Below are 19595 nucleotides of genomic sequence, written 5' to 3'. Positions count from 1 at the left end.
TTAAAACACACATTAGCAGGCTAAACTCTTAAACTGTGTTTGATTAGTTTTAGATTATCAAATCGTTCTTGTTTAGGATGGTCGACTGGAAAGGTTATTATTTTCAAGTTCATTTAATTAATCCTATTTTTTCACCGTGGATAACTTATGGTATTTTTCAGTGTTGACACCGTACAAACCCTTTAAAATAGTATCACACACAGCTATTCTCTTATATAAAGCTATAAAAAATGTTTTTACATCTATTATCTTACATAAACTACCTGTTAGTTTAATTGTATATATGCAACCATATGGTATATATTTGTTATAATAATATATGTTACGACTCCAATACGAAGTGTGAATAGCTATTATTAAACATCGTTGGTAGACAAAAACCTAACACTGGGGGGTTGTGGCTCACATATGTTAGGTCTTTAAAACAAGAGTGATGTATTTGTCACTGTCAAAGAAGTAAAGTCTAAAAAAAAAGTCGGGCGTGTTAAGGTTAATTGATGTTCAACTGTACTTAATGCTCAAGCGGTGCTTAACAATCACCGTAACAATACCACACATTACTCAGAGTTTAACAAGACAAACGACGGAAGTGCTGATTACATTACAACATTATTAAAATAGTTTGGAAGGTAGAGGATATTTCCGTTTGTTCTACTGTGGCTCCTTGCCAATGAAAGGCTTGTTTTGTTTTCAGTTCCAATGAAATAGTAGGAACAAGATAAAAAATGTACACGAACGTGGTTAGTCCTAACAGCCGTTTATTTAATAACTATCTTGTACTCTCTTGGTCGCAATGATTACTTGAAAGAGAATTTAGTTTCAGATATCGTATTTGCTATGAATAACCAAATGTCAAAATAGTTACCCCATGTTGGTATGGGTATTAACACTTTAACTAACAAAGCAGAGAATAATATTTCGCCCTTCTCAGGTCATCTTCAGGTTGTCAGAGTGTGTTTTCAACTGACCATTGCTAAGCACATGTCTTGGGGACGAGAATGTAAACGAGTACGGGATTGTAGGGGTCGTTGTAGTTAGATGTTAGATTATTAATTAGTATGGGAATAAAGGTGTTCCTTTATATTGGTTTAATCATGGTTTTAGTTGTTGCATAAGTAGGGCTTCTTTGATTTTGCGTTTGTTTATATTTGTTTCCCCACTTAGTATCTGGGTGTTTTATATGGTTATGTTGTGTCTGTTTGACTTGGAGTTTTCAAAAACGTATGAAGGTATTTGTTTGTGTTCTTTGAATCTGGTTTCCATATTTCTACTTGTTTCTCCAATATAGAAGTCGTGACAGTTGTTGCATTGTATTTTGCGCGATTACAAGTTGATAAACGTAGGTAACATAATACATCTCTTAAAATTAATAGATTATAAAATTAATCATAAATTACCTTAATCGTTATAATCATATCTTTATTGCAGAAAGTTGTTTACAGTTGCTTCTGTATATCTTTCTCTATGTTGTTAGTCACATCTGACCTGAACGGATATGTACTTATTCTTTTACACAGGTGAAAGTTACATACTGCATCATTTGTTCTTACGTCTTAATAAGCTGGCATGCACATGTTTCTTTGTGTTCTCTCCTATTAAAAAATATTTGATTTGTTTGGTTCGTTTTGAATTTCGCGCAAAGCTACACGAGGGTATTTGCGCTGGCCATCTATAATTTAGCAGTGTAAGATTAAAAGGAAGGCAGCTAGTTATCACCACCCACCGCCAACTTTTGGGCTACTCTTTTACCAACGAATAGTGGGATTGACCGTCACATTATAACAACCCAACGGCTGGATGGGCGAGAATGTTTGGTATGACGGGGGATTCAAACCCACGGATCTCGAATTACAAGTCGAGTGCTTTAACCACCTGGCCATGCCGATCCTGTAAAAGGTAATTCAGAAACCTCTTCAGATTTTCTCATGGTGGTTTATAATTGTAAGTAAACTATCGGTATAAAAATTATGGGAGACTATTATAATGTTGTGTTACATTTCCATATCTGTTTCTTGGTTTTGTTTTTAATTTTTGTTTCTTTTCGATTTTGATCCTCCTGTCCCCTGATTTGTAACAGTCGTTTCTATCCCCGACTCTAACAGCTGGACAATGGTGTTCAGAGTAAAATGCCAGTAGATTTGGTAAAATAAACAATTAAGTCTAAAAAACGAATTTTGTGTTTCTTAGTCACTTTAGACCACTTGATTTTGTTCGCTGTCCATGTTCAATTTATTATTTGCTTAACAATCCTAGACTTGTTTTTTGAAGAGACTTTAATTTTTTCCGTCAATCTTCCTAAATACCACAATATGAGTGTGTATGTTTGTGTGAATGAATTAACTCAAAAATGTCTCAATGTTCTGGTTTAAAATTCTACCAATTTTTTCTGTCTGTTTAATAATGATATTATTATTATTAAACAGTTTGTCTACATTGTAATACTGAGTGATTAAATTTGGCATCAGATATTATTCAAACACCTAAACTGATTTAGAGTATAATACGATGCGTTTCAAGGGCTTAAAGGCCCTTCAAGTATTACCTATAAATTAATTTTTTTACCCGTAACAGATCTGTTCCACTGTAAATACATATAAACACGTTCAATCCCAGAAAGTAGGAAACTAAACATAAATCTACGTTTTGAAAGTGTATGATGTTGTAAGACAAATGTGAACTGTTTCAGAACATTTAAGAAACACATTACAATTAGTATACTAATTTTTATAACAAAGATTTATTTATACCCGGCTATTTAATTTTCTCTTCTTCTTTTTAGTAACTGTATTTGTTTGAAACAATATATTATTGTGAGCTATATTTTCAATGTTTTAAATTAGTCTTGCATGTAACAAGTTTGGTTAAAATCTAGATGAGTGCATTAGTTATAAACACCAATTAGTTAATGTGTGTCAAGCAGCTCGGTGAATATTTTATTTGAATAGTGAATGGTAAAACAGACAAAATAGTGAGTGATTGGATATATTCAACGTTTGTAGTTTATATTTTATAATCAATTGGTTATAATTCTACTGAAAGTGATAACATTATTTGTGAACTTAAGCCTACAATTGTGAACAAGTGAAAGAAGGCTGTACCAAGCGTTTTTGTTTGTAATTAAACTTAAAGTTACACAATGGGATATTTGTGCTGTGTTTTCCAGGGTTATCAGTGTTCACAGACTTGGCAGTGTGCCACTAGGAAGCATTAAGAAATAACACTGGGGAACACTCATTTTGTTGCATTTAAAAAAAGACCTTTCGATAGTCAATTTGAGTGTGTTGATTTCAAATCTGAAGTCGGTTTTTGTCTGCAAGCTACAGATTTTATGCAATTTGACATTTTTATTTATTTTTTAATGTTTCGTTATTATAGGAAATTATAGGAATAGCTTATCAATTTGTTTGTGTATTTTATTCAGGTAGGAATTTGCGTTTGTAACTTTTGCGTTTGTACACTTCATCTGGACAATCTCGTTTAATGCTCCAGCAGTAGTCAGCCATCATACTTTTGTCCCAGCGCCCTTGGTAGCGTTCTTCCATGACCTTTAGGTCTTGGTGGAATCGTTCTCCTTGTTGGTCACTCACAGCCCCCAGGTTGTCAGGGAACTTATCAAGGTGGCTGTTCAAAAAATGGACGTGAAAATGCTTATACATGGTTTACGCAAGTTCACATTTGTACAATTTCATTAACCTGAAATTGCATACAAACTAGAGCTTGTAAAGAGAAACTAATTTCAGATTTGAAATCAGCGCCTAAACCTCCTTCAGAATCAGTTAAAATATCCAATGCAACTCAAAGTTACGGAAAAAGTGTTCCCCAGTGTAATCAGCTTTAATATCGTTAAGTGAACTAGATTTGGCCTTATTTTTAAGGAATAGAAAAAACAAAATCCTACTTTACAAAGTATAGTAAGACGTAATGATTTCGAAGTACAAAAACGGTTATACTAACAGTAGCGAGAAGCTAAGGTTTACCCAAAGTTATGTTTCGAAAATAACGTTAAGTTCATTAAACGCAACATTCACGAAACGTTTTTAAACAACCATGTTTTCCAGATTTGACATAGTAACAGTTTATAATGATATTGAAATCATGAGCAGTTGCGGTAATATAAAAATTATTTTTTCAAAAAAGTGTATTTATTATAAACTGTAAAAAAAACAAAAACTTGTTCGTTACAAATCGCAAGGACCCGGCATGGCCAAGCGTATTAAGGCGTGCGACTCGTAATCTGAGGGTCGCGAGTTCGCATCCCCGTCGCGCCATTTATGCTCGCCCTTTCAGCCGTGGGGGCGTTATTAAGTGACGGTCAATCCCACTATTCGTTGGTAAAAGAGTACCTTAAGAGTTGGCGGTGGGTGGTGATGACTAGTTACCTTCCCTCTAGTCTTACACTGCTAAATTAGGGACGGTTAGCACAGATAGCCCTCGAGTAGCTTTGTGCGAAATTCAAAACAAACAAACAAACAAACAATTAATTGCAAAGGTGCGCAATGAACTATCTGTCTTGTGTCTAACTTAGAGTTAGAACCCAAATTTTAGCTTTTCACTGATTTACTGAGGAAAGAAATGTAATTTGTTTCTTTTTAAGCACAAAAACTGCGCAACAGACTATCTGTATTGTTCCTACTACAGATAGCGAGGCCCGGTTTCTAACGTTATAAGCCCACAGACTCCCTACTTTGTCACTAGAGGTCAAGAAATATGGAAATAACTTTTAATTTGTGTTATATTGAAAGAGGCTTCGCTTCAGGTGAGATAAAAAAACAGCAAAATAGGTTAAATATTTATATTCACGTTACAAATTCGAACACTTTTTTCTTATCCATACACAATGAAATATATCTATCTCAAAGATTTAATTTTTCCTTTATGAATATTCATCTAAATTTCCATTTTTTATCTTTATTTATCATATGTTGTTGTTTTTTAAGCATACAACTACACAATGATTTATTTGTAATGTGCTCACCGCACGTATCGAATCCCCACTTTTAACGTTATAAGCCATCAAATATTGCCTACCCACCGAAGGGATACAAATTTTTAATTTTGTGAGAGAGACTGCCATCAAAAACAGAAGGGTTTTTACTATCATTTATACTTGTTTTCCCAGTATGTACATATATTTTTACTAATTTTACATTTTAATTACAAATACAATTTTTCATTCCTTCTACTAAGAATTTATTACTATAGTTCGATAAATATTTTTTTTATATGGATATCACACCTTCCGTGATGCAGCGGCATGTATGCGGACCTACAACCCTATCAATCATGTTTCTATGCCCATGGTAGGCAGAGCACAGATGCCCCATTATGTAGCTTTGTGCTTAACTGCTAATATAGAGTAACAAATATCACATCGTCTGGCGGGCAAACTAAACAACACACTGCTTCTTTTTTTTTTTTTCGCGATAAGATGACACATGCCTGTGGTATGTTTCAAAGTAAACAATCAGCGCCGAAACTCTCACGTGCGTCTGAACGAAGCTCAACTAGGTTTGCAAGGCTTCTTCGTAAGGAAGTTGGGTCCGTTTCCGGTGTAACTTGACCCGTAATAAGACACGTGGCAGTAAAATATAGATAAAGTACATGTTGGGAATTAGGAAATTATGTCATACGGTTTGTCATTATAAGAAATAAAATTTAGATTTTATACCTGACTAGTTTTGTTCATTACTAGGTATATGAATTACGTTGTAATCTTTGGAGGTACCTTGCCTTGATCAGGCTGGCTACCAGCGACGTAGCAGTGAGTTTGAAAGCTCATAACGCTAAAAACCTGGTTTTGAATGCTACGTATGATAATTTATCTCCGACGGATCGTGGATTTACTATGTTACATAATTACGTGTTACGATTTCAAATAGTTGAAAATATTGATTTTAATTTAGAAGATAATTGAATGGTTACATGTATCAAATTTATTATATTTGCCGACAAGATTGATACATACATAAGTTTCTTTCTTAACATAGATATATTTAACAATGCAATTTAAATAATGTTTATCACAAATAATTATTTATATACAAAAGTTTTATAAACTTACAGACAATACTGGTTCTTCTATCTGTTCTGGAACTGAGTATTTTATCAACGGTTCGCGACAAACAAATAATTCTATGTTGATATCTTCGTACATCGCTTAATGGCCAGCCTCATACCGTTTACAAGCCGATTTTTCTCCGACAAAGATATCTAATCCTTCGTGGAAATACTATCATCCGAAGTTAATTCACTGAAATTAAACAGTTTGTAATGTACGAAATCTATAAACTTTCCTGGTTAAATATCTGTAGTATCCCGATGAATAAGAGTTTATGATGGTTACAGCTTCCGAGGTTTGTAGGATACTAACTGTAGCAAACCAACAATATTAAACTATCTTCCGTCGTTGTGTTGGCTATCTTTTATAGGCTTGAGATGATATTTTCTGGCAATTTCAGCTAAGGCAACAATGCTAGTATATTAAATATATACATCAAACGGTACTTTCGCAATACACACTTAATAATAAAAGTTACATGCATTTCTTTGTATATATATTCAAAAAACAAACATTGATATTAAAATAAAGATACTATAGTAAATCAGTTACACGATACTTATAGTGAGCGCAACCTGAATAAAACATAAATTGTGTAGATCTGTACTTAACTAGAAACGATGCTTGTTTGTTTGAAATTTCGCACAAAGTTTTTTTTTTTTAATTTCGCACAAAGCTACTCGACGATTATCTGCGCTAGCCGTCCCTAATTTAGCAGTATAACACTAGAGGGAAGGCAGCTAGTCATCACCACCTACCGCCAACTCTTAAGCTACTCTTTTACCAACGAATAATGTGATTGACCTTCACTACATAATGCCCCCATGGCTGAAAGGGCGAACCCGAAACCCTCATATTACGAGTCGAGTGCCTTAATCACCTGGCCATGCTGGGCCCGCACAAAGTTACAAGAGGTCTACCTGCCCTAGTCGTCCCTAATCCCTAATTTAATAGTTTAAGACTAGAGAGAAGGCAGCTAGTCATCACTGCCTACCAACAACTCTTGGGCTACTCTTTTATCAACGAATAGTAGAAGTGATTGTACCATAATAACGCCCCAACGGCTGTTTGGTGTGACGGGGATTCGAGCGTCCATAACCATTTAGCCATAGCGGGTATCACTAGAAACGAAACACAAATCGATCAGGCGTTAATGGTCAGTTTAATACGTATTTAAAATATTTTCTGATAAAGTGGCGTATAATCACGTTTCTTAACAACAATAAATAAATCAATTTTCATATTCCCATAAAATTAAGGCCATAAATGACTTTTGGTATCTGATACCAAAAGATATTATAATATCAAGAATAACAAAAAAGAAATTCGTATCAATGTTATATTTCTCCTCTTACCTTACTCGTCGCTCCCCAGTGGCACTGCGTAATGTCTAGAGGCCCGGCATGGCCAGTGGGTTAAGGCGTTCGACTCGTAATCCGAGGGTCGCGGGTTCGAATCCTGGTCGCACCAAACATGCTCGCCCTTTCAGTAGTGGGGCGCTATAATGTGACTGTCAATCCCATTATTCGTTGGTAAAAGAATATCTCAAGAGTTGGCGGTGGGTGGTGATGACTAGTTGCCTTCTCTCTGGTCTTACACTGCTAAATTAGGGACGGCTAGTACAGCTAGCCCTTGAGTAGCTTTGCGCGAAATTCCAAAATAAAAAAAATAAATAGCATTATGTCTGTTTTCTCCTACCACTAGAAACCGGGTTTCGTTACTCCTGGTGGCAGAGCACAAAGAGCTTATTGTGTAGTTTCGTGCTTAACTTCAAACAAAGAAAAATGAAGTGTTAAAAAAAAAAATCGAAAAACAAGCTGGTGCAACACCATCGATAACACTCTGCCCCCCAGTGGCTCAGCGGTATGTCTGCGGACTTACACAAAATCGAGAGCACAGATAGCCCATTGTGTAGCTTTGTGCTTAATTCAAAATAACAAATAACAAATCGATAACACTCTGGTCGTCGCCATCTGTTGGTAATTTTACAACACATTATGCTTTTAACAAACTTTCAAGAAATTGTCTTATTAAATATTTTAGTATATAAACGTTAAAAAAACCTTCTGCGACAAGAACTTACTGAAAATTATCTTGAAATACACATAGGGCCTGGCATGGCTAAATTTGTAGTGTAAGACATAGAAAGAAGGCAGCTAGTCATCACCACCCACCGCCAACTCTTGGGCTACTCTTTTACCAACGAATAGTGGGATTGACCGTCACATTATAACGCCCCCACGGCTGGGAGGGCGAGCATGTTTGGCGCGATGCAGGCGCGAACCCGCGACCCTCAGATTACGAGTCGCACGCCTTACGCGCTTGGTCATGCCAGGCCATATACTTAAATTGACGAGACAGAAACAATTGAAGAGGACTTGCATGGGTATATTCAAGAGGAATGAAAGGTTCAAAAGAAAAACGTGTCTACAGAAAGACCCAAACAGGAAATTAAGGAGACATAGGCAGTCCAAGTATCAAAATAATCATGTCAAAAAAAACAACAACAACTAAAAGTAGGCCAAGCCTATGCTACATATAAAGTGAGGGAGAGAAAGCCTCTTAAGTGAAGGAAATATTTCATGTGGGATCGTGAGTGAAACCTTTCTCCACAAATGATACGATTCTTAATGAAAATGGGATGTTACAGCAGAGAAAGCTATATTGGAAGAGGCAAATAGAAGATAAATCCAAAGAGTAGTGGAATAATAAGTCTTAAGAATGTGGACTCTGAGAAACGACACACTGGACCAAATGTAAAAAGATAGGGTTGTAACCAATTTAGAGGGAAGGACAGATAACCAAATATTTGATCATTGAGAACAATCTAAAGGAAGCAAAGATAGAAAGACAACCTGAGATGTGGAGAAAGATTTAAAACTCAAAAATGAATAATCCGCCACTGTTGATAATGTTTACTGGAAAGTAAGAAATTTTCCACCAAGAATCAAGGGGAACGACCAAAGTTGGGTCAACAGTTTCTCTCTAAGTGAGAATAATAAAAAGAGAAGAATAAAACTTCAATGTGTTTGAGAAAATGTGGGAGGGTGATTTAGACAGGTGAGATCGAGAGTAGAAGTTAAAGAAAAATATCGAAAAATACCCGAAGAACTCAATAGGATGTAGCACAAGAACTTCACCAGCAGACAAAGTGGGAAAACAGAGCTCTAACAGAACTGGAGCCAAGGAATGACTACAGATAAAGTAATCTCCAAGACCCATAACATCCAACCCCCAAAACGAAGGGATTATGGATAGTATAAAGAAGATAAGGAACAGAAGAGGGACGACCTAACAAGGCCGTATATGATTAGAAAATCTGTTGAGTGCTTCTGGTCTCTAGGGCAAGAAACTAAAGTAACAAGACGTGACTGCTGAAGAGTTTCAGCAGCTCAAGATACTAACATATAAGAAATGCCTGCAAAAACAACATCACAAAGAAAAGATGCAAGACAAAGGTCCTGGAGAAGATGTCGGGGGAAGCAGAAAGTAGGGGAAATTGGCAAAGTTCATCACGGAAGCAAAGAAACCGAGGTAACTGAGACGAAAGGAAGAAAACCAAGCGCAAGGTAGTAAATGCGTGCAAGATGTCCCTGTAAAACTGATATGGTCCTAATGGAGGACCTTCAAATAAATATATGTATGAAAGTGAACAAATAAATCGAGTAAAAAATAAAGTCGAGTAATTGGTGAGAATGAAAAAAAGATCCCAAAACTGAAAGAAAAAATAAGATGAAGGGGGCTCTTATAAGGAAGCTTGAGATTCAACAAAACATTACTGAAAAAAGAAAAAAAACCTAAGTCACATACACGTGGAATATAAGTAATGAAAAACAAAGGTAGGACTACGTCAAAAAGAGGGAACGAGAATCAAAAGTGTGTATTGGAACAACAGTAGTGAATACTCACAAGATGGAGCAGACTCAGCTAATAGAAACAGAAAGTCATAAATCTTTGATCTAAGATCAAAATTAAACTGCCAATAATCGCTAGCAGCTTCAATCACCATGATATTATTGGATGACTCCAGTGTAGGTGTGTTAAAATTTTTGGGAAATGTCAGAGAGAAGAGGATATGAATAAATAATCACGAAAGTGATGATGTGGTAATTCGTTTTTATAAAATATATGAAGAAAAATTTTGTTTATTGTAATTTAGAAACGAAAACAGCTAGGTATATTGATGGTCATTGACCTGACTACAACCTTGCAGAATAATGGATGAACTCATACATTAGATTAAACAACTGGAACGGACGAGGTAACATGTGTTTCAAAAGCACAAAGTCAATTAAAAGTAAATAAAAATAGATAATAACAGATAAATTTAAAATTTAGTACTATTATATGATCAAGTAAATAAAGAAAATAAGAGAAACATCATGAGCGTTTTCCATACGTCGATCGTTTTGAATATCTGCGAAAATTATACTTCCATTTTCTTTGCTGCACACCGATTTTAGTATATTTTAATTTACCTCGTTTTCGTCTATTTACCTTTCTTCTTTTGCGAAACAATTTGGCATCCTTGAATGCAATTAATGTAACATTTGCGAAATCAGTAATGTTTAAGTTTTGGTTCTATAGCATTCTACTGCCGATGCACTTTACTGTCATCAAAGGGATACAGCAATTAATTGATTAATTTTAGGGTTTTATTCTGCAGGTATAAAAATTATATTATCGGAGTATTTATTATAAAAGTAACCATTATCATGTCAAAAACATTAAACACGAAAATTACGTCAAAAATTTGTTCCTGTACAAACATAAATAATAGTATACGTATTTGCCACATAGTGATAGTTGTTGTTTTTTTTTCCACCGCAGGAAACTATTAATTTAGCTTATTATTTTGTTTTTGAGCAACCTATTTAATTACTTTATTATATTTAATGAAATTTGCAATCAAATTTAGTGCGATAATTTATGAGTTCAGCGTAAAATCTGAGAATAAAAGCCGTTCACTATGCTAGGAAATGTTCTGTTTTGAGAACATAGTTATTTACTGGCAGTAAAATGACGGCAACAAAATGTCATGATACCATAATTTTCACAGAAACAATTTCTTTATTATCTCCTGTAACCCAAATACTCATTGTTGTAACCACTTTTCATTTTATATTCAATACCATAAAATACTTCGATTTTTTCGTTCGTTTCTTTGCGTTAAAATAATTAATAGATAAAGCTAAAATTTTACTGATATAATCTGTGTTGGTTTTGTATATTAAAAGTGCTACTCTTTATTGCATTTTTTTAGAACTTCAGTTTTTCAGCATAACATGCAAAAGCTACACCAATAAAGATATAATCAAACCCTCATGTATAATCCTAGTGAAAATGAAGTGTTTGTTGTGATGAAAGTAGTTTTATTTAAAATAGAGTTCAGTTATAAAGACCCACAGAGGAACAGCGGAATGTCTGTGGACTTTAAATGCTAGAAATCGGATTTCGATATCTAATATGGACAAAGCATAGATAACCTATTGTGTAGCCTTATGCTTAACTTCAAACAAACGAACAGTTATATAGAAATGGTTGTTGCACGTACCATATTTATTTTTCTAAATATGTGAATTTTAAATATCCAAATTATGAAATTTGTATGCATTCTTGTTTATGGTGCCAGTTACTAGATGTCGTAATATTTTATAAGCCTCAGTAAACACTTCTTGGCATTGAGATCCTGCTGTATTTCAGCGAAATATGTTACACATTTGTCTTTATTATTTCCCTCACAAACATAGTTAGATAGACATCCATGTCATCGCTCCTTTGTAGTAAATATGTCAGGTTACAATAAACACTAGTACATTTCATTCATCTCTGATTATTAACTAATATATCTGTATACAAAGAATCAAGAGACTTTAATACATAACTATCCTGACAATGGGGATATAATATTAAAATAATAAATAAAATAATTTTATATACTAACTTGCACGTTGTAAACTTGTACCACCTTCTTGAAAGGTTGTCACACTGCAAAGGGGAAAAGGCTGGGTGTTAAATTTGTAATAGTAAAATATATCTAAAATTTAAAAAAAAAATCTTCAAAAATTTTTGGCTTGATGTGTTTTGAATTTCGCGCAAAGCTACACGCGGGCTATCTGCACTAACAGTCCCTAATTTAGCAGTGTATGACTAGAGGGATAGCAACTATTCATCAACACACACCACCAATATCTGTATTAAAAGGTAGGTTAAAGTGACAAGTTTCTGAAAATGATAATTATTATAATACTTGATTAAACTGCATATAAATAGAAGTATTTTTTGCAGACTGTAATGAGTTCTAGTAGTAAGCAAAAGGCCTCATCGGCTTTGGGTATAACAGATACAGTGTGGTTGACATATAAGTATATTCTTTTTTCTTTTACTTTTTGTAATTGATCTAGCATGACCAGGTGGTGAAGGCGCAACACTCGTAATCTGAAGGTCGTTGGTTCGAATCTCCGTCACACCAAGTAAGCTCACGTAGGGGTGTTATAATGTTAAGTTCAATTGCATTATTTTTGGTAGAAGAGTACCGCAAGAGTTGTGGTGGATGATGATGCCTAGCTGCCATCCCTCTAGTTTTACACTACTAATATTAACAAAAGTTGCCCCCCGCTAGTACAGCGGTATGTCTCCGGATTTACAACGCTAAAATCAGGGGTTCGATTCCCCTCGGTGGGCTGAGCAGATAGCCCTTTGTGGCTTTGCTATATGAAAAACACACAAACACGCATTAACAAAAGTTTGGTTACTGTAGAGTGGTATTGGTGAGCTAAAGTTGAATAAAGGAATGCGCCCAATGTATATAAGAACCCTAACTTATTACGAACAACATTCTTCAAAAGAAGTGATGTTAGTAAATATTAAAAATATCGTAACCTTGCTGAAGCCTTTCTTAATATTAAAAGTGTTCGTTGTTTTGGAGTACTACTGTATAGTCCGAGGTTTACCTGTTTACGGCAAAATATGTTTACGTTTATCATGTTGCGACTATTAATTTATTAGAATTGTAAAAGAAATTACCATACTTCTTGTTTTATTTAACGTATTTAACTTCTTTGTTAGTTTTAAGTAGGGCCATTTGGCCCGGACGTCAAATTTTAGACAAGTGTTAATCTGTTTGCATTAGTTACATTTCGCAACTTTGAATCTCCCATTTACTGAATCAGACCGAAATGTGACATACTTTCAGTTTGGAGCTGAAAATGATATACATATATATTCAAATTATATTTTAAATATAAGCTACAATAATATTAATAGGGAAATTAGGAGAATACACATATTATGCGAGATTTAATTTTAACCTTAAATGGTATAAACTTTCAAAAGATCTTTGGTCTTGTCGTGTATTTTATATATCAAAAACAAAGTATGTGACAGATATTTGATATTGAAAAGCTTCATATAGAAATTAGGTGTAGTAACTTTATTATAAACATAAGTTAATGAGTAATAGTATTAACTATAATAATTTTAAGGTTGTAAGTTTAGGTTCTGTTGGTTTATTCATTTTTAATCCCAGTCTTTTTACTTAACAGCAACTGAGGTATAATCAATATATGTTTTGTAGATCAGTGTTTTGTCTTTTTCTACAGTTTTACAACATAATATTTTCGTTTTCACATAGGTATGAGCTAGCCAAACTGGAAGTGAATGTCAACCACATGGTAATGCCATTATTCTGATAATGAAATTCACAATTGCAAATTAAACTTGATTGTTTGTTAGCAACCTCCAGAAGTATGTGTATTTTGTCAATTCATTAATCTTTGAAAACTTGAAAATAAGGCTTGTGATATTTTATTATTTTATTAAGTGGAATATTTTTATATGAAAATGCCATATTAAATATAGTGTGTTGTATACAGGAATTGAATTGGATAGATCCACTTGATAAAAGAAGATTCAGTCAAGATATCAAATACAAAAAAATGTTGAACTTCCAAATTGATGGAAGATGGAGCCATTAGACTGGACACAAAATTAATAACAAAAATGAACAATCTGTATAAAATACAGTTTGTGTAACTGTATTAGAACATAACATCACTTCTACTTGATACTTTTAGTAGTATTCTTCAGGATCCTGTTCCAGATTGTCTAAATGAAATCTTCTTTCATTTTCAAAAACAAGCTTGCATTTACACAGAGTTGCTAGCACTACATACATTGCTTGTTATTCCTAGTAAAACATTCTAGTAGACCCTAGTAGTCTGTTCAGCTAACCAGTTTATCTAAATCATTCTGTAGTATCTTATGACAGGTAGAACTATTTAATGTTGTAATGTTATAAGCATATTTTACTAATTTGCAATTAGTATCAATAATATTAATAAGAAAAAGGAAAGGCTCAAGCACTGACCCTTGAAGGCCCTCTTCAATTGGACTCAGTTAACGACAATCCTATGCTATCTCGCATAACTAGTCTTAACTTTTCTTAGTTAACATTTCATGGTAAAAGCTTTTTGTTCTTAATCCAGACAAGTTTAATCCTCAAAAAGTTACTAAGTCAAGATAACCATTTAGTTATTCCTTATTAGCTCTCTTTAATGATGTTATGTTTCACTCAATTATTTTTCAAAGCTTTTTTTAAATTAGAATTTCTAGACTTCTTCCAGTTAAAGAAATAAGTCTGCCTGACCTATAATTTTCAGAGGAACACCAGTTTTTAAAGAGATAATAGTAAGTTAGCAACTTTCCAATCTACAGTCACCTACTTATTTTTTGATGATCAAGTATGAAAGGGAAAGGTTCCCATATCTTATTCAGACATTCATCCATGTACAATAGAGGAAAGGTATTGAAATGCATTAACTCATTCACCCAGTTGAAGTCCATACAGAACCTTGATGTTCTTTCTTATTGACAATCACAACTGGATATGACAAATCACTCTTTGGAGGTTTTGTTATTTGATCATTTAATATTTGTTCTGTTACAGCACTGATTGTGTTTCTGGTATTCCAGTGGAGCTTGCACATTGGCTGTTTTATCAGACATGTTGCTGTACCTTTCTAATGACCATGATTGCTGTTTCATTCAGTTGGCCATATGATTCCATGCACACATCAACAAACTCCTTGTGTAATTCTCTGAATTACTTTTTATTTTCCAAGGATTAGAAGAAATTGAGCTTTCATAAAATAGTTGCTAAAATTAAAACCAATTTACTGTTAAAATTTAAAAAGTGTTAACTTTAAAATATTTCCTACCTATATTTGTGTATGTTTTAGATGGTAAGTTTTTGTGTTTTTTTCAGTAGCATGTACAGACAATGAAAGAATTGCATATTGCCAAAGCTCATCCAAAACTTGCTAGACTGAGTGGTTTGCTGAGAGGGCATATGCATAAGTTCTCTTCACTTTAGTAAGTATTTTGCTATTTGAGACTAAATAATTTAAACATATTCATCTATGTAAATTTTTAATTCCTGAATCTAAAGTTAGTTTAATGTTATTAACAGGTTGGAGGTTCTCTATTGCATTCATTTGATATTCTCAGGCTTAATTTCTCTTCAAGTATTTAGATATGACCTGCAGAATGACAGTAGATTTGATCAGGAAATGTATTAAAGAGTAAGTATGAATTCTTTGTGTCTTACTAAAATCAAAGTATAGAAAGAGACTAGACATAACTTAAAACACAATGAATACAGTCATTAATCAACACTTTATTAAAATTAACATATACTTAAGACTGAATATAGCTCTTTTCCTGGATAGGTGATTCTCAAAGGCTTATGAAAACATAGTTAACTCATTAAATTAGAGAAAAACTATTGTAATCAAACAAGGAACTTAAGCTTTGTTTACCAGACAGGTTTTGAGCTTGACAAAAAGATGATAGTGAGAGCATAGTATTATATACAAAATTTTATAATGTCATACCCCTTAGAGAGAATGTACAACCTATATCACTGTTGCTCATTCCAACAGAGAAAGACTGTCTAATTTTTCTACACACAAATCTGTCTACTTTTACTTAGCATACTCAAGTTGACTGTAGTTTTCTCAGGAGAAGGTGTATGTGATGTCACAGGTGAATGATCCAGAACAATAGATTATAGGTTACAAGGGTAAAAGAGACTTGTCTGCTACTTCTTTAACCACTGTTCCTTGTCAAACTACATACTCTGTACATACGTACAACAGTAAGAGGGTAGAAGACAAGTAGTATGCATGTATACCAAACTTTTTCACTGCTAATTATTAACAGGCTATCCCTTTAAAATTTAAAATTCAATTACATGATGGGCAGTAGCAATCAAGACAGCAGGTAACTTATTCTTGCCCTGTAAAATACATCATTACATATTGACTTAAAGAATAAAAGCTGCAATAACAAAATCAAAATATCACATTAAACTAGAGTTACAGTTTAAGATAACAAAGAAGCACATTAACCTTAGTACAAAATAAAATTTTTAAATGCTAAATCTCTCGAACATAGAATTAGTGAAATATTTCAAATACAAGAAACAGACCTTTTAACAGAATTCTGTTTGTAGTAAATGAGTTAAGTTTACACAAAAACTGATAAAGGTAAGGCAATAAAGTAAAAACAAAGAAAAGCCTTTTAACAGGAAAAATTATTTCAATATTAAAACAGAATCAAATAATACTGTATCAAACATAGGAATAAATTAATACACATGGTTTTATAATATAAAGACCACATTGTAATAGAACTCAAAGTGCAAAAATTAATATTTTATGAATGCACAAAAGAAAATACAATGTAAAATCAACCACTCTTTTACATAGACAAACAATTTTTTCCACTAATTCTTTACAACTTAATAATAGAATATAAGCTTTTGTCATTAATACTCTAGAAAATACACAACAGCTATTAAAGATAGGCCAACATAATATAAAGATAACTTTCATATGTTTTATTACATGAGTATGAGTATTGTTAACATTGATGGCAAGAGAAATGTCACATACACGCTAGTGCAAAGGTACGTGAATACAAAGATAATAACTATCACTTTATCAGTAGGAACATCAATGCTTGTTTTTCACAGAAAATACTGGCACACAACATCACACAATAAACAGTAATGATAAGAACTTCCAAGGGAGGGTTATTGTGTTCATTCTACTTTCATTGATAATACACATAGCATTGCATGATGAAAAAGACAAATGGTAAATGTTTTGTTTTCTTCTTCTGCACAAAGGTCATTAAGATGATGATTTTTAAATTTTGCACATTGATAATTTAAGATGAAAGAAGGACATCTAGTTAATCTAAGATGTCTTACATTTCATTTGTTCATAAAAAAATAAAAATGATGACTGAAATTGTTGAATGCAAATGATTCAGTAATAATTCAAGTGTGGTTAAAATTACAGGTAATTACTTTGAGTTACTGAAGGAGGGTGATAAAGTTTTAATTATTTACTTGTTTAGGTGACAATGATAAATATAATACACATAAATGAAAAGAAACTAAACAGTAGTTCTCACCCAAAGTTGTTGTTTAATTTCCTTGGCAGCTGGCAGACTGAATTCTGGAGAGTTTGTAAAGACAGGTGTTTTTTCCATGCTGGTTCTGGTGATTAGGAATCTAATGATTTGGTTGTGATCATAACAGTGACATAGAACAATATTTAACTTTCCACAGTAAGAATATATGTAGTCAAGATGGCAGCAGAATGCATTTATCCAAAACTTTCAGCACAGCCAGTCACACAAGATAGCAAATAGGGTCAATTATTTGATCATACATATCAAAAGTTGTGATTAGAAGTTGTAAGGTAAGCTAGATTTTGATTGGTAAGAATTTTAAATAAAGTCTTAAGTTTGAATGTTGTCACAGCAGCCATAACTATAACTATTACTTTGAAAAAGTGACATTGCATCAGACTTGTGTGTACTGTACACATTACCTGTAATTAATGCATTCATTGCTCACTTGGATATCTATAGTTTACCAGACTTCATTGTTTGGTAATAGGGAACCTACCTTTTAGAAATAAATTTTGGAAACAGCTTGAATGCATAGTGAAAGAAAATGTGTTACAAATGTACAATATTTGGACAAGTTTATTGAAACATATTTTGGAATAAAGTTTTTCTCATTACAATTAAAGCTGAACTGGGTCTCACATTTGACCAGTGGTTCTTAACCTGGGTTCAATTGAACCCCAGGGGTTTGGTAAGTCAGTCTCGGGGATTTGGTGGAAGTCAAGACACACACACTGTGTGTGTGTTCGTTCCGTTCACCCCACTCGTATGATTCGTGACATCATGCTCCACTTGACCATCATTGGCTGTGGCTGATCATGTCACATCACTTGGCCTTAATATCTGTGCTGCAGGGAACTTCTTGTGCTTAGCAGTCGACTTGTGACTGTAGTAATTGTGCATCATTTGTGATTTTTTTCCTAATCTTTCAATCCCTTCATACTAACTATGTTGAGCAAAAACAGAAAGTGGTCAGACAAATACATACAATATGGATTCACATGTATAACGGAACATGATGGGAGTTAGCGTCCTCAATGCATGATTTGCAATGCCAAGTTGAGCAATTCTAGTCTAGCACAGGCAAAACTAAGAGAACACTCCCTAAAGCTGCATGGAGATGGGAAATACAAGAACACAATGCTTGCTGAATTCAAGGTAAAGAGAGCCAGGTTTGATGAAAAGGCTACTTTGCTTGTTCTAGGCTTTGTATCCATCGACAAACCAATCCTCACAGCATCGTACGAAGTTACATACTTGATCGCAAAGCAGGGAAAACCACACACCATTGGTGAAGCACTCATTAAACAAGCTGCATTGAAGGTGGCAAATATCACGCTGGGAAAAGCTGCTGAAAATAAGTTATCCCAAATTTCTCTTTCAAATGACACCATCAGCAGTAGAATAGATGACATGAGCGATGACATCTTGGCTCAAGTAGTTGCAGATCTGATTTTAAACCCAGCAAAATTCAGTCTTCAACGTGACAAGACCACCAATGTTTCCAATCTAAGCCAATTTGTTGTATTCGTGTGCTACGTGAAGAACGATTAGATAAAAGAAGATTTTTTATTTTGTAAGCCTCTTAACAACTAAGGCAGCAGATGTGAAGAAACTTGTGGATGTCTTCTTCAGAGACAACGATCTTTCATGGGATATGGTTATTGCAGTTTGTTCGGACGTAGCTCCAGTCATGTTGGGACAAAACTCTGGTTTTGGTGGGCTGGTGAAAGCAGATGCACTACACATCATTGTAATGCACTGCATTCTGCACAGGCATGCATTGGCAACAAAAATCTTGCCTTCAAAACTGGCAGAAGTATTAAAAATTGTAGTGGAATGTGTGAACTTTGTATGAAATAGTACCCTGAAGCACTGCATCTTCAAAGAGCTGTGTAATGAAATGGGCTCTGAATTCAAGGTGCTTCTATACCATTCTAACGTTCAGTGATTATCCCGGGAAAAGGTGCTGAATCATGTTTTTGCCATGTTTGTGGAATTAGCCCTGTTTTTGTGAGAGGACCAACATTGTCATGCAGATTGCTTCGTAAAATCT

The 19595-nt window shown here is 34.0% G+C and overlaps 1 long non-coding RNA gene across 16 annotated transcripts in view; it reads left to right on the top strand.

Moving 5' to 3' along the window:
• The window catches only part of LOC143225889 (uncharacterized), a 73457-nt gene that overhangs the window by 11379 nt on the left and 42483 nt on the right, over window positions 1-19595 (top strand). For 2 of the 16 annotated variants that reach the window (XR_013014168.1, XR_013014169.1), the window contains exons 1-4: window positions 12794-12913; window positions 13692-13731; window positions 15327-15430; window positions 17569-17829. This is a non-coding gene — a long non-coding RNA (uncharacterized LOC143225889). The other 14 variants (XR_013014174.1, XR_013014173.1, XR_013014178.1 and 11 more) reach the window with 13 other exon arrangements.

This window comes from Tachypleus tridentatus, chromosome 9 (genome assembly GCF_004210375.1).
Source record: "Tachypleus tridentatus isolate NWPU-2018 chromosome 9, ASM421037v1, whole genome shotgun sequence".
Lineage (NCBI taxonomy): Eukaryota > Metazoa > Arthropoda > Merostomata > Xiphosura > Limulidae > Tachypleus > Tachypleus tridentatus.
The sequence above is the reverse complement of the archived record's forward strand: the minus strand, read 5'-3'. Positions and strand labels throughout refer to the sequence as shown.